The sequence below is a fragment of the Lolium rigidum genome, chromosome 6 (genome assembly GCF_022539505.1).
Source record: "Lolium rigidum isolate FL_2022 chromosome 6, APGP_CSIRO_Lrig_0.1, whole genome shotgun sequence".
In the NCBI taxonomy this organism is placed as follows: domain Eukaryota; kingdom Viridiplantae; phylum Streptophyta; class Magnoliopsida; order Poales; family Poaceae; genus Lolium; species Lolium rigidum.
Window position 1 is genome coordinate 74,892,084 of NC_061513.1, and position 9,440 is coordinate 74,901,523.

At 40.9% G+C, this 9,440-nt stretch overlaps 1 long non-coding RNA gene across 2 annotated transcripts; it reads right to left on the bottom strand.

Moving 5' to 3' along the window:
* Window positions 1-5,878: 5,878 nt before the first annotated feature.
* On the bottom strand, window positions 5,879-9,073 carry LOC124662021. 2 transcript variants are annotated; one of them, XR_006990353.1, is made up of 4 exons: window positions 8,601-9,073; window positions 7,880-8,528; window positions 6,891-6,943; window positions 5,879-6,275 (listed from the first exon to the last, which is right to left on the bottom strand). It is a non-coding gene; the product is annotated as an uncharacterized LOC124662021 (long non-coding RNA). The 2 variants fall into 2 exon arrangements; XR_006990352.1 differs by having other exon boundaries at window positions 7,880-9,073.
* Window positions 9,074-9,440: the final 367 nt, after the last annotated feature.

The following is a 9,440-nucleotide window of genomic DNA, read 5'->3' on the forward strand; positions in this document are numbered from 1 at the left end:
CAAGAGATAATTAGTCATGGGCATGCTTCTCATGCCAAATAGATGATCCTGATAGGCAGAGGCAAGGAAGAGCATCATAGGCCACTGTGGTATCACCTTGTGCTATGAAAGGAGGACCATGGCCTAGAAGGAGAGGTGGTGGAAAAGGCATGAGTGAGATCCAAGAGATTAGCTCAATTGATGAACAAAATAGGAGGATTCGGGGAAGAAGATAGAAAAAGAGAGGTAGGATAGTAGAGTCAGAGGTTTTGGAGAAGATCTTCCTTCCCAGGAATCCCGTCAAGATCTTCTCCTTTGTTGTAATCCCATGTTCTTCCACAATTAGACGAATACCAATCAGACATGCACGATTAGAGATGTTAGCCTTCGGGCGGTTTGAACCTGGCTAAAATCCTTGTGCGTTCTTGTGTGCTTGCATGTTCATCGTGGAGTTCGCTGGTTACCCCCATATCAAACAAATAAAGGGGGTACTCGGTATCCCTGATGTCTGAGTTCCGACCTTGACAATGCGCAGTGTGTCTTGTGGACACGGTTCTCTGGCAACTCCTATGGTGGGGCATGTGGTGAGGCCATCCACTATTTGAGGTGGAGGTGTTCGGAGTCGTACCTGATGGTACGAAGGTTAGGGTTCATTCAAGTGGTCGCACCCTGTCACAACCTTATGCTGATCGCAGCTGGAGTGGGAAATGCATATGGCACATTGTCGCAACACCGTTATGCCAGGTACAAATCTACAATCCAAGTATTCCATTTTATCTATTCCTTATAATGTGATTTTTGATAGAGCTCTGTCATTAGGTGTGTCTTTGGAAAATTTTACAACACATGTTGCTAGTTAAGTTTGTTTAATTGAGGATTTAGAGAGTTCTAAGAATCTTGTTATCCTTAATAAAATCTTCAATAGCAACCATGATGAGAATGAAAATAGTTTGGTTTTATCTAGGCTTCAAATTTCTCTAAAGACTTAGTAAAAGATGATGTCACAACTCCTGATGATCAAGTGGATTCAGTACTCCGTGGTCGATGGTCCTAAGAGGAAATGTGTCATTAACAAAAAAATTGTAGACCGGCTAAGTATCTGGCACAGTGCTAGAGTTATTAAGAATTGAAATAAAAATTCATAATGGAAGACTTGTTTTGGAATAGTGACGGCTTAGGGGATTCTTTTAAGCACTGCATCATTCATGAGGTAGTCAAGGAGCATCAGTTAGACTTTTTCATCTGTCAGAAACGGGAAGGTCTAATTTTGATGCACCTTTTCTTAAACATGTATCCATAGGTTTTGAGTACTTGTGATATTGTCTACTCCACACGGATGTGCGGGAGAAACTCTTGTTGGAATCAAGATGACAACACTTTCAAAAAGGTGGAGAAAGGGGGACTTTTGTGTAAAGTTCCATGTTAAAAAAAGAGGGGTGGTTTTCTATGGACATTTGTGGCGGTCTATAGGGCATCCCAAGATGCACAAAAGCCGGATTTCTTAGCGGACCTTGGTCCGCATTTGTGAGCATGTGTCCTTGCCTATGTTGTTAGGTTGAAACTTCAATATCAGTTGTAGACAATAAAAAAAGTGAACTTCAATGCGCGATTACCACTTTTGCTCAACACTATTATTGAGAGTCCGGATTTGAAGGAGACAGTCCTTTCGGGACATAAATTCACCCGGGAAAGTAGGAGAGATACTCCGAGTTACGAGAAGCTGGATAGAATCCTCACTATTGCTGAGTTTGAACAGAAATATCCACTCGTCATAGTCAGCGTGATGTCTCGATGCGAAGGATCTTGCTGATGCGGGGAATAAATCATATTTTCATTTGAACTATCTTGTTTTCCGTCGTGATGGTTTTTATGACATGGTATAAGAATAACGGATTCTATACATACCGGTAGTACCCCGGTGAAAAGATGGCATCATAAGATTAGACATCTTTTAGGAAATTTCCATGGAGATGGGGAAAAATTAAGTGGGGTTTATCAAAAAGAAAAATAGAAGTTGCTCATTTTGATTGATAAGCTCGATATTGGAGCTGAAACAGTTTTATCTAAGTGTGGCCGAGAGGGTTGCAAAGAGGGAGGCTGGTGAATATCTTGCTAAGCTGAGACGCGAAGGTCGGTATCAACGCGCAAAGTAAAGCATGTTCAAGAGGGTGAAAATAACACGAAACATTTTCACCGAATTTCTAATGGAATTTTTTTGAAAGAAGTAGATTTTGAAGTTAGAATAAGATGAAGGAACTATAGTTGGTAAGGCAAACTTAATTTTTTTTATTACTGAATATTATAAGATATTTTCTGGGGCACCGGCCCCATGTCCTTTATCAATGATTGAGGAGTATAATTATGATATTCCAAAGTTATCGGATGTAATCTTAATTGCTTAATTCACTGAGGTGGAATCATGCACATTCAGAACAGTATGTTACACATTCAGAATCTGAACATCTAAGGTGCAATCAATTAAAATATTGCAGATTGTCTCTTGCCGTTAATTTCTGTTTCTAAAACAGCCACTCAAATATTATGTCTATATGTAGAAGTGATAAAAAAATTACTTCCAGCGTGAACATAAAAATGGAATGATACCAACAAGGCAACAACAGCAAGCCCTGATTGACAATCCACAAAGACTCCTAGTTCCTAGTAGTGCATTATGGACTCCTACAGAATCATGTTACTACAAAAAAAAAAAATGCATGGTGCTGTTGCAAAGAAGTTCTTTTCAGCCTTCTGCAACTTGACAACGGTACCAAACATTAAAATTGAAAGCTGCTAACGTTTTATGCCCATCGCAGACCCTCTTCTTCTGGGGTTCACGATGGGAATACGACGCTGGCAGCTTTCAATTTTCTGTGTGGTACCATTATCAGATTACATAAGTCTGACAAGAACTTGTTTTCTACATCACCATATATTCTTTTTCGTGGTAAGAAAAGGTCTAGTCATATCAAATAAGCTATACTTTTGTTTTCCTTCAAAAAAGATGACAGATCATGTTATTTTTGCAATTCCAGACGTTTATAATTTTCTGGGAGGCCATACTATTTACTTTGACTTCGAAAGCAGTTCCTTTTCCTAATTTTTCCATAAGTAAGGAAATCAATTGCCGAGGGAACTATACTTACGGTGTTATGCATATCAATGTATTCAGGCATCTGAACAAATACAATAGGAAGCAGTAGGGTAATAGTATCAAGTACTTGTGTACTTAAGGTGTGCTGAGTCCTCGAATGTGTAATATAGACAGGTAAGACCAACAGAAACCAAGCAAACAAATTGATGTGGCAATGCTCGTACGAATAACTAGCCCAACTATGCATTCCAGTAGTACTATCTGATCAGTGTCTTGTTAGTTGGTTCGTCGTACCATGTTGTAATGTTGAAACAGTATCAGTGCTTTTTGTTTTGTTTCTGATGACTGTCAACAGAGGCCAGAAATAACTCTTGTTGTGTTTTATTATCAGTTCCCGGTCCTAGATGACATCTTCTACTCTAAAACCAGGTATGCATGTTACTAGAGCTAGAGCTCTCCTAAGAGATGTTCAAGCAAGGAATGTATGTGCAGGTGCCTTATTTTGTCTTCTGAACATTACAAGTTTCAACCGTGCTAACATTCTATAGCCTTCTGTCATATGATGTAGATCCTCTAAGGCCACCTCATTATCAAGGCTTTTAAGCTCTGAAGTCAATGACCTCATGTTATTTGAGGGCCCTCATATCAGTTTCAGATTGTTTTGTGGGTTGGCATTCTCTTGCAGTAGAGGTGTTGGCAGAGTGATATTCTAGAGTTTGTCACTCACCAGTCACCACCGATAAACAATCTGATGCTATCTTCATTTTATTCAGGTGAAGGTCGTAACTCGTCAGCTAACTCCAGAGCTTCTCTACAAGCTAAAGCTTGTTGTAATACTCCATCATATACGACCGCATATGCTCCCAAGCAAGCGACCATGATCATCTCTGCACATCACTCCAACAGCTCCCTTCTTTTGTGTTTTTAGCTAACAGCGGTAGAACCACTTCGCCATCCCAGAGTGCCTAAACTGCCTGGGCCACGTAGCGGTTGAGCAAAGAATGACGCCAATCATCATCCGCTGCATTGAATATTGGGCGTGTGGCTGAAGTTGCCATATGAGGATGCACACGTTCCTGTCCATTTGGGAGAGATGAGCGTGACGCAAATATCCACAACACTGAGGGAACTTTTCTTTTCGACAACTTCTTGTTTGATCTGTCGGATCGACTAGTGTAGATCTAATGCCGGGATTGTGCTATCTCTGTAAATGAATACTGGTACTGTGAGGTTTACCTTCTACCTGTGAGGAGGACGAAACCGTCGAGGTCGATTTGGTGGCGACGGCGTGAGGTCGAGGGAGAGAGGTGGCGGCGGAGCTTCCTGTCGGCACTGCACTAACCCTAATCGGTGGGTCGTCTGGTGGGGCGAGTGGCAGCTCCGGGTAACCTCGTACTCAATGCCACTGGCCCCCACCACTCTATATAGTGCAGGCGACAGGGGCCCACCAACCAGCGAACGGTTGGGCGCCCCCGATCAGGGCGCGGACGAGGTCAAGGGGTCGTGCCAGAGCCGTTGGGCTCTGGTGCGGTGGAGATCAATCCTAACATTCTTCCCCTTGATCTCAACTTTTCTTTTAACTTTATACTTTCACTTTATTTGTTTCATTTTGGATCAGTCCATAGGGCATGTTTCATCGTCACAGCTCTATTGCCGATAGAATCAGACAGCCACAATACACCTCTCTGTTTTGAAACAAATTCTTTTACTTTTGGGCCTCTTATGATCCAGGATAGGTAAGACTTTCCCTTAAACCCATGCTGGCTACGTGCTCCTTGAACACGCTGGGTGGTAAGCCTTTCGTTAGCGGATCCGCAAGCATATCTTTTGTCCTTATATGCTCGAGACTTATTGTTTGATCCTGGACCTTGTGTTTCACAACATAATACTTAACCTCAATCGGTTTCGTAGCATTACTCGACTTGTTGTTGTGAGCATAAAATACTGCAGGCTCATTGTCGCAGTACATCTTTAGTGGTTTGTCAATACAATCTACCACTTTCAAGTCGGGTATAAATTTCTTTAACCATAATGCCTGCCCTGTGGCTTCATAACATGCTATAAATTTTGCATACATCGTGGATGATGCAACTATCGTCTGTTTGGAGCTTCTCCACGAAATAGCCCCCCTGCGAGGATGAATACATATCCAGATGTGGATTTTCTATCATCTTTATCCCCCGCAAAATCTGCATCTGAATACCCTCTTATTTCTAGGGAATCAGATCTTCTGTATGTTAGCATGTCTTTGTGCCTTTCACATAACGCAATGCCTTCTTTACCATTTTTCAGTGTTCAAAAACTGGATTTTCTTGATATCTACCGAGTACTCCGGTGATAAATGCTAAGTCAGGGCGAGTGCACACTTGTGCATACTGTAGGCTTCCAATAGCCGAAGCATATGGAACCGCTTTCATTTGATCGAGCTCGTATTGATTTTGGGGACTTTGATGTTTCCCAAAACTGTCGCCCTTGACTATAGGGGCAGGTGTGGCACTGCACTTATGCATACTAGTGGCTGGGGCGCCCCTTGGGGCGCCTCCTAGCCGGTAAGTAGCAATCCAATCACTTACCTTCATACTGATGACTCAGAACGGCAAGGTATCATATTTTTCTTTCGCACATGAAAGTCTATCAGTCTACTGGTTAATCAATTTCTGATTGCTCTGCTTGAACTCCCCATATCTAGCCTGCCTAACTATAAGAAAAAAGTTGTGAACAGAACATACACTTGCAATTAGTTTTGCATTCAATGGAATACTTCCTCTGTTCCAAATTAATTGATGCAGCTTTGTCTAGATACTAAGATACATATGTAACAATTAATTTAGAACAAGAAGTACAAAACAGCATCTTATATAGTGCATGGATCATGATTCTTACATGAAAGATATTCCTATGGAAAGATGAGCAAGACTTTAACAGACGTGCTTTAGAAGTTTATAGACAAAAGATGCTCACATGAAAGAAATTCAGAAGCAGCATGAACTCCGAACTATGCTAGACTGAAGTATTACTTCAGAGCACTACATATTGCAAATATCATCGACCGATGTTCCAAGATAATTAAGGTATGCATAAGCTTCCGCCTCCATGCAACAATGCTTTGTATATTACTTGGACAGATTATCATCCTTCTCTCTATACGCTTTACCAGACCAGAAATGCATAAACTATAGAGAAGCACCAATTTATGTCGATCCATCTGTGAATGTTAGCAGAGACATTGTCAACGACCCTTGTCAAAACACTTGATGACAAACAACAAGCAAGCTGAGATAATTGGCCCTTGTCAAAACACTTGATGACAAACAACAAGCAAGCTGAGATAATTGTAAAATCAGAAAATGGCTAGTTGGCATAACTTAATAGAACACGTGCAAAATCAGGACAAAACTAACAAAATAACCATAAAAGTGACATATTTATCCTAGTGTTATCGTAACTCGCTCAATTTCCTCTTACAAATTCCAAACAACCCAAATGTGTCACATGAACATAGCTTTGTACCCAAAAAAATATTAATTGTCCTCTTGTGCATTGTCAGAATGGATTGATGAGCCAAGACCACACATGCATGTTTCTCATCATTATGAAGACCTTTTGTCACATATTTTGTATTTTTCAAGATTCTCACTCATTTCACTAAGTGGTACCACTAATCTTGTGAACGCAGCACATTCATCAATTGCTCAAGTAGGTGGGTAAATGCACGCTAAATAGTTTCTATGCATAAGAAATATAAGAAACACCGTATTACACATTCTACAAGTGGAAAGGACCATACTGGAAAATAAGGTAACTTAATGCCAAGTTTTACCTCATGGAAGCAGCAGACATGCAAAGACAGCTCACACTTCAGAAAATGGCACACTGAATAGCATATGTGCAAAACAAATAAGAGAGAAGCAGAAGTGAACATGGCAATGAGCAAGAAAATGAGAGAATAAAACTCTAGATAGAATGATCGGCAAAGCTCAGTAGCTTTCAAATACACCAATGGAAGGTAGTGTGCACTATCAAATTGCAAACTTGGCTAATGTTAGCATAGTCAACTTGAAAGAAAGGACTGGCTGGATTTGTCTTAGACAGAGATGTGTATAGCACTTACAACCTAAAATGATAAGCAATAAGCAGGCCAGTGGCAAAAACATAAATTAAAATAAATACACAGGCCCACCAGGCAGTAACCCACAATGGTAATAGCTAGTTACGTGGTATATGTGCACAGATATGTAACTGATATAGAGGTTAAGTAAGTAGAGAAGCAGTCCTCCACTAATTTTGTTGTGACAAAACAAAAATCACCTTTAATTATTATTTAAGATTATTTTGGTTCACGGTATATGAGACAAGAAACGGAATTCTATGAGCATGCAGAATTAATTTAGAACAAAAAATTATAACATATACAGATCAACCAGCATATATAAGAAACAACAATTGAACTATTTTTAGAGACAAAGTTATTAGTAGCAGATGTAAATAAATAATAGTGGGTAAATTTGAAACACCTTGCTGCAGCCAAAATAAAATAGCAATGGCCTTGAGCTAATAGAACAAAGAACATAATGCAAAGAATATATGTTATTGATAAAACTCTATTTATAGAGTTTGGTTCTTAGCGAACTGATACAGACAATGGCATATGATCAGTTGACACATATGGCCGCCTCAAAACCATTGGGTTTGTTTGGAGCATTAATTGAATTGAATTTCATATGTGAAATGTAATGCTAGATAGACACAAACACATATGCATTGTTATAAACTGGGAAAACTGCTCGAACAATTTGTAAATAAACAAACCTTTTGGTACATCTGCAGGGGAGGAGTAATATTCTCGGTACATATTTCTACATGCCTGCAACTTTGGTTTTGATAGCAGACCACCACCACAGCACAATACTTCCTGACATGGACAAAATCAAGAAGGTATCAAACCAAGCCAACAGAAATCAACGCAGGGGTCACAGATATGAATCAAAGGAAAATGGAAGTGTGATAGGGGATGTATTTCCATTATACCTTCCAATCAGAGCAACAAAGTAAGGTGACATTCAGATAAATGGACATTTAAATCTTTGTTTTTACCTTCGCCCAAATCTTGGAAAGTAGAAAATCCTTATTACAGGTTATATATATATGAACACATGCAGTTGCTATTATGAAACAGATTCAATAACCAAAAAATAAAAATGTAAAGCCTAAGTCTGTAAAATTCATCTTGGGTGGTTGATAATCTACTGAAGATTAAATTTGAATGGCACAATTATGCATCTGATATAACATTCTTTTGGGGTGATGGGTAAACTACGACATGATTTACAAAAGGAGCTTATAATGGTTTATTATGCAAAGCAAGAGGTTATGAAACCTCCGGCTTCTTCTTCAGAAATTTTCTTTTGTAGCTTCTTCCTCCTCTTATATTTCCTACATGTGTATGCACTCCTCGTGCCTGGAGCAACCAACAAGGAAAAAAAAATCAGAAAAGGGATGGCAAGAACATACGAGAAGAAGAAAAGATTACCCTGTTCTTCACCAAGATTTTAGGAAGTCTCCCAACTCCTTCCCCTGTACAGGACTCATGTTTGCATCAAACACAGAATTGTAAATAAAACTAAAATAGCATCACAATTTTTGGGGTAAACCAGAGTAATCAAATACCCACGAACAAACCCAAGCTAGTCGGTCAATCACACTGTCAAAAACTGAAAAAAAAATAGCAATGATCTATGCAACCAAGTAACTGAAATTAAGAACAGTATAATTTATACATGACTATGAAAGGGGATTGAACGGGAAGACATAGAAAAATGTGAGGAGAGGGGGAGAGGAAGAGCGCTGGGCCTGTGAGGACGGGGCTGCCGACGAGGAGGCCTGCAGCGGTGGGGAGGGACGAACAGCGGCGAGAGAACCCCTCGATGTCGCCTGGTGACTTTAGGTCGATCCAACAGGCGTCGCTCCATCCATCGCGGCGCTGCCCTCTGTTGCTCGCATCGCTTGGGTTCAGCCCCTCGATGCGGCAATGCTCTTGGGGACGGAGTAATCTGTCGGTCGCATGCGACGCCGACCCTCCTCCTCCTTTCCCACCGATGGCGTCCAGCCGAAGCCGGCGCCGCCGGTCGAAAGGCATAAAATCAAGCAGCCGTTGCCCCCTGTACTTGCCGCGCGGCTCGTCGTCGTGCAGGCTCCTACGCTGGGCTCCATCGTCTCCTACGCCAGCGGTGGCGAGCTGAGAAAGAAGAGGGTTTGTGAGAGAGACACAGAGGGCGCGGGGCTCGAGTGGGGCGGTGCTATCTGATGGATTCGTCCTGATTTTCCTCCTTTGTCTGTAACAGCAGACGAAACTAACCAGAGTCACAGAATG